The sequence below is a fragment of the Nematolebias whitei genome, chromosome 5 (genome assembly GCF_014905685.2).
Source record: "Nematolebias whitei isolate Nwh7 chromosome 5, NemWhi1, whole genome shotgun sequence".
NCBI classification, from domain to species: domain Eukaryota; kingdom Metazoa; phylum Chordata; class Actinopteri; order Cyprinodontiformes; family Rivulidae; genus Nematolebias; species Nematolebias whitei.
In genome coordinates, this window is record NC_056502.1 from 42,344,581 (window position 1) to 42,351,587 (window position 7,007).

The following is a 7,007-nucleotide window of genomic DNA, read 5'->3' on the forward strand; positions in this document are numbered from 1 at the left end:
TTTGACTTTTGTTTTCCTTGCTGGATTACTTTTGACTTTTGTTTTCCTTGCTGGATTACATCAAGACCAAGGACATTCGAAGGCGTAAGTTCATGTTGGAATTCATCCCCATGGACAGGCGATGATTTCCAAAGGGGGGACTGTAGTGAACTAGGCCTGAGGTCAAGTCCTGACCTTAAGGACCTTATGGGACAGAAACTGTCATTTCATTGATTTGAATCCAGAAATACAGGTTGACCCATCCTGAGACTTTCTTTCTTGAATTAATCAAGTGAAAGAAGACTACTCTCGATTATCATTACTTTTTTACAAATGTTTGATAATCAAATTGTGTTAGTTCAAACAATGTTTAAATGTTGAAGTGAAATACTCATTTTTAAATCAACTGTGAAACAGTAATAACAATTTTTAATCCTCATTCAAAGTGGAAATCAAGTTGGAATACGTTACAGAGTAATGATTCAATTTCTTGATCGTCTGTTTGAAATGAGCAAGTGTGTAAGTTGGTCAAAGTTCAAGTTTTGGTCAACTGCAAGTTTACTGAAAAAGAAATGTCATGTTTAACTTTTACAGCAAGATACTAGAGAAGTGACTCCACGAAGTCTGAGTTCTTCATAATATCTTTTGTCTGTTCTTAAACAATCTTAATCTTTTTCCTTGACTTTTTAATAACACCTTACATCACAAAACACACCTCTGTTTTGGTCCATCGACCAATCAGAAACTCCCAAATGAACTGGAAGTGACCCTTTTTAAAAGGTGCACCACTTCCTAGTTCACAGAGTTCTGCAAGAGGTTCCACCTCCAAGATGGAGTCGGGTGGAGAGTTTGCAGCTCCAGTCGTTTGGGAAACAGGAAAATCCCGATATGATCCAGAGCTCTTCCGAGTATTGGGGATTATGACATCTTCCACCTCTGAGTGGAACTCTGACGGACTCCATTCATGTGAAGTCCACTCGTGAGGTGAACTGTTGTTGACGAAGTCCCGCCACCACTCCGGACGGTTCTCTGCCATCCTACGGAGACGCTGGACCGGTAGCGTAACTGGAGCTCCGCTTCCACTGATTCATCGTCAGAGAGGTAATGAGTCGAGTTCACTACCGAGCGTACCGAGGAAAGCTGGGTCGAATGGAGGGTGCCGTTCTGTTCAACACTTTTTAATCACACACACACCATCTCCCTCCCTCTAAACTTCAATCTTTAAACTCTTCTATCTGCTAAGAAATTAATCCAGATATTTTTAGAAATGTCTGAAGCAAAGTTTTTCAACCACCGCCGTGTGGTTAATGTCTGTGTGAAGCTGGAAGCAAGGTTTTCAACCATCGCCGTATGGTCTTCCTTGTAAAACTTGCTAAATAAGCTGCCGTTATTTTCAATTTTTGCCAATTAATGTAAATGTGTGATGTGTTAAACTTGATTCTGTTAATAAATGACCCACTGTCGTTGGTGAGTCAAAGATAATTAACGTTTCCGTCCACATTTTATTAAATTCAATGCACGATATTATCCAGTCCAGAAAAATGAAAGAATCCATTTAATTTATGAATATATATCAGCATATGTTCATCAACATCTGGTGGCCCGTACAGGGATGGGCTTTACATCTGGTGGCCCGTGACGGGTTCATAAAATGGACTGTATTCGTGTGACAATTGAATTATCATGTTGGCATGAAAAAAGTGCAGATCCTGTTGTGTGAAACGCAGCGTGTGAGCTGAGATGCTCAGAGAAAGCTTGCAGCTAGTGATGTTTTGAAAGCTGAAATAGTGTCAATGAGTCTTTATGAAAGCTGAAATTGTACGTCTGTGGTGTGTGACAAATTTGATGAGCTGTGGAAAACGTTTATTCTGTTTAAACGGACGGAGGTTCTGCTGGTCCGGCTCGGTTCTGATAAGTTCGAACGAGTTGTTTTAAATGGATGGAGAAACGTTTTAAGGACTGGGCGAAGTCTCAGTGAAGCTTTGCGAGCTTATTGGTTACATTTTTGATAGAAAATGGTACATTTTGACAGTTTAAAAGACGAAAAGTTGACCGGACTTTTTCAGGCTAATGCTAACAAAGATAGCTGAAATGGCTATCTGTGATTGGTTGAAAACGGCCATGTGTAACGCTTTGATTGGCTGAGAGACGTGTCTGTCGTCACTAAATCTTATGTCAGCGATGTAAAGCCCACCCCCGCGCTGTTATGATTGGTAGATTCAGTCACGTGACCCGGAAATGAGCCTCGGTGCAACCGAAGCCTTTTCTGTGCTTAAAATCACTAAATAAAATTTGCCACATGTCCCCAAAAACTCATGTTCATGCAAAAAAGTCGTGCTTGTTGAAACAACGCCACGTTTTAGCTTGAAATACGTTCAGAAGTGTTGATTTAACCGAGTTTAGCCGAAGCTAATTTTAAGCTAAGCGGCTAACGACAGGATGTCAACAGAACGTCCACAGGAAGTCGTCATAGGCTCCTGCTGGTAGAAAGCTAACACTGCCCCCTCCTGTAGAAACTTGATATCACAGTTTCACTTCGTTTTTAGTTATTTTGAGTGAAATTAAACGTGTTTATTTCTGTAAGACGCATTTTTTGAGTTAATAAACGTTCCTCAAGCTGAATTTTTACTGTTATCTTGCATTTAAAAAGTGATTAAGGTATTTATGCATGAAGGCATTTACCAAAACTTTTTATTCACTGGTAATTCCTCAAGACAGAAGTGCAAAATGAAAAATTAGAAACTTTTTAAAAAAGATACGGTCCAGATATTCACAGAGTTGATAAAGTTTACTCATTTGCTGAATAGGTAATACACGTTTAATTGCTAGATCACTAAATAAGAGTAAATATATCAGAAAAAGGAAACTTTTATGATATGTTTTACCACCTAAAACACTATATCTTCCTATTTAATTTTAAATAGAAGATAATGGCAGGAGAAGAGGAGTATAACAGTTTTTCTGAAGAAAGACTGATAATTCCTCATAATATTTTTCTCTTTTCACCACCTGGGTTGATGAGTAACTGTTAAAATAGCGAATTTCTGGAAGTGAACGGTTTAAAAAGCATTTTTTAAACTGATGTTGCTGTGAGACTTTTTAGAAAACTTACAGGTTTATTAAGTTCAGTGCTTTAGAGTAAAAAACACTGAGAAGCTTGGTAATCTAGTATCTGTTAAAAAATAAGCACATTAAAAGTAACACTGCAGAGAAGCATTTACTTAAATACTCATGAATTGGGGTAAAACCTACGAAACAGGTGCCCGTTCCTCTGAATAAGTTGACTTATAACAGTACTTTTGTGTAAACCCAGAGCTTAAAATAGTGTGAAACTCAATGACACTTGAATACAAATATTTACCTGTAAAATAATCTGAAGCTGGCAACTGTTTTAACCAGATAAAGTGCTACACAGTGATTGACCATGACAGGTGTGATAGAAAAAGATTTTGATCCTTATGAGATGAAGGACTGTTTAGAGAAAGCGTTGAAGCTGCTGACAGGATCCTTACATGCATATGGCAAACTCAAGGACAGCATGAACCCAAAAGAGTTAGTGGACAATCTGATGGAGGTTGCAGAGAGTGTGACCTCTACAGAAGTTACAAGGTCAAACTATGAAAAGCTGGCTAAAATGGCAATGTTGCTGAAAGAATCATTCTATTCAGTGGTTGAGAAAGCTGATTACCTTGCAATAAGGTTAAACAGTGAAAAAGAGGTGGTTCAGGAAATTGAAGAACACTTCCTTCAATTTAAAAGTGAACACGAAGTCCTCACAAAAAAACATTCTGAACAGATGTTTCAATCACAGCAAGATGCACGTGCAGAAATTGATTCACTGAACAGCAAAATACAGTTACTTAATGTATCACTATCTGAAGCCAGGGATGATAAAGAGCTGTTGTCCAGAGAATACTTTGCATTAAGACGGGATCACGACAAGAAAATGTCACAAGTTTCCCGCTGCAAAGCTGAGATAGATGTGCTTAAGACACAACTTTGCCATGCAGAAAGGAAAGGTGGTGAGAGGCGTGGACAGGATGTGGAGACACACTGGGTTTCAAACCCAAATCTCCTCACATCATACACCCCTCCATACATACCTAAAGTGGTAGGAACAGACCTGAACAGGTCTCCTCCACCAAACATGCAACAGAGTGCATGGAAATTTCCTCTTTCAATAGATGTTCTGCTAAAACTCTCAAAATATGTACAACGCTTTGTACCTGGACCGATGGGTTCAACTGGAACAAAAGCGTACCTGAAAGATCTTGAATTCAGATTGAAAGGTTATCCTAATGCTACGGTTGAGGATAAGATCAGTCTGATAAGGCTCACTTCAGACAGAGAGGTGTTCACCTTCATCGAGTGTCTACCTGATGCAACGAGAAAGGATTACAACCTTCTGTGTGAAGCTTTGATCAGAGAATATGACCCCTGCACGGGACCTGCTGGTTTCCCAGCTGCTGACAAGGTCACGCAGGGCAAGAATGAACATCCAAAAGTTTATTACAAAAGAATCTTCCAAGCTTATTTTGGTTACAGAAATGAAACCGGAATGGAGGAAGAAGAAGGTTTTAAATATGTCTTCAGCAAAAATCTCCACACTGATTTTAAAAGATCAGTACAAATGATGGCAAATTTCAGAGAAAAATCCATCAATGAGATTAAACAGTGTGCTGTGAATGTGTTTGAGGCATGTTCTCATGCTAAGACGTCCATAGAAGTGTTTCCTGGTGTAAAGGTTAAACCCCACTCCCTAAAAATGGAAGGATGGAGTGTATCGCCTCCACCTCCTAAAACAGGCGAGAAAAAGCAGTATTTTCAAACTAACAAACCGCGTAATGAAGGTGCACGCTGGGACAAAAAAGCTCCTCTTTCAGAGGATGAATGTGATTATCATAAATGGGTTGAGCGTAGTACGCAAAGATATGGGATCCAAGAGGACCCATATTATCAGGGGAAGTCCGAAGAGGAACCTCCAAAAGACGTACCTAACCCTCCCCCACCTCAGACGAAACGAACCGAGGCGATAAGATCACAAAGGTTCCGGAAACTAGGCCCTACACCTCTGAGCTCGGAAGAGACAGAGAAACTGCGCAGGTTGTTAGAAACCTTGAAACACGCTGAAATGGGATACCAACCAGGAGCACTGTGTGGTGATGTGATCGCTACTAAATCTGAAGGCGCGAATGACAACATTACAGATGTCGGTGGAACACACCAAGACATTGCTGTTGTTGCCTCCAACAACCCCTCATCGGACGAAGGGGGGGTAAACTCACACACAAACGATGATGAGTCATCGCAAGCTGAACACTCAGAACCTGATTTTCATGATTTTGAACTAGGCATTCCAGTTCTGGGAGGACTCCCAGATAACCTGGTACCGAGTCAAGAAACTGGGCCAGTATGGTTAACAAAACCAACACAGGCCATAGCTCTTTTCTCAACCAATGACGTCGACCAAGGACCTCAAACCTATGGTGTCTTACCCATAGACAGGTCCGACGACTCAGAAAAGGATTCGTTGGAGCTCCCCAAAGAGCAAGAACCCTTATCAGTCTCATCACAGATTGAACAGGTGGTCGCCCAAGCCGACACTCTGACATCTGATGAAGAAAGAGACAAAATTTGCCAAGTTCTTTCAAAATATGAAAAGTCATTTTCAACTGACCCAGACATCATCCAACTTCAGAAGTTGGATGAGCCTACAATTAACTCGATGATACTGTATCTGACTGACCCAGACAAATACACTCCATCGAAAGTCGAACTGGATTCCAATCCAGACCCTAAAGTCCTCTTTCAGCTGCGCAAACTGTTAAAACTACTCAAGGACAACCTAACTTTAGCTCATGGAGCGACGTCCTCACCCGTGTTCGTGGTCTCCCATGACCGAAGGGGGGTGACGCCAGTTAGGATAATGCTACCAGACGCGATAACGTGAGCAAATCTGACATCCAGAGTGAGTGGCGCACCGAAACGTCGTTTTCTAGTTGCTTATTCACTGCTTTTGTCAAAGTTGAAACGTTGTTTTACTGGTTGCTTAGTCACTGTTTTGTCGATGTTGATACATCGTTTAATTGGTTTTTGGTATTGTTTTTGAACACCCCAAGCAAGAATGAATTTTGTTGTGTAGTTAAGTTAGAGACTAAGAGGCCTTTAACCATGCCAACATGCAGTTCATTTGTTAGATTGCAATCTTTGCGGAGTCAATGTATATTATTGCTACCTTAAGTACCATAATCTACAGTGGTCTCACAACGCTTAAGCCGAACCTACTCGAACAATTCTATTCGGGGGGATAGCTAATTCTTTTTGATGAGTCTCGCCATAGACTTCCAAAACATTTATGGGGAAACCAAACACCCAATCTCAAGTCGTTCGTCTAAAAGACAACAGACAATTGAACCAAACTATATTTTACCATGTAAAGCTAACTTAAACCAAGTTAGGAATGGAAAAATAGTTTGGAACACTCTTCTATAGGTATAAATCCCTATTACTACCCTTTTCAGCATGTTCCACCCCTTAACTGGTAGTTGTAGCTGTTCCCAACCATAATAGCTTACACACCAGGTGCATATAGTTTAAGGCCTTATGTAAAATCCCCTTCATAAGCCCACCTTAAACCACATAATTGCATGACACATTGAACCAGAACGGCACAGACTGGACGTCGCCCAGAGACGACCGTCGCTGGAGGAGACCTGCAATCCTGACGTTGGTCTCCACACTTCATCCAGTGGCCGCATCTTCAGTTCAATCCAAGGGAACCCCTCTGTATGCTGATCAATCAACACCTCCAGTCGTTGTGGATTTACCGTTGTGGATTATATGACTTTTTCCAATGGATTACAGACTCTGTTTCCAAGGGGGTTAAAGCATTGCTACAATGGAATTACCAACAACATTATGGAATTATCATCAACACAATGGAATTACCAAGAACATTGTGGAATTACCTTTGACTTTTGTTTTCCTTGCTGGATTACTTTTGACTTTTGTTTTCCTTGCTGGATTAC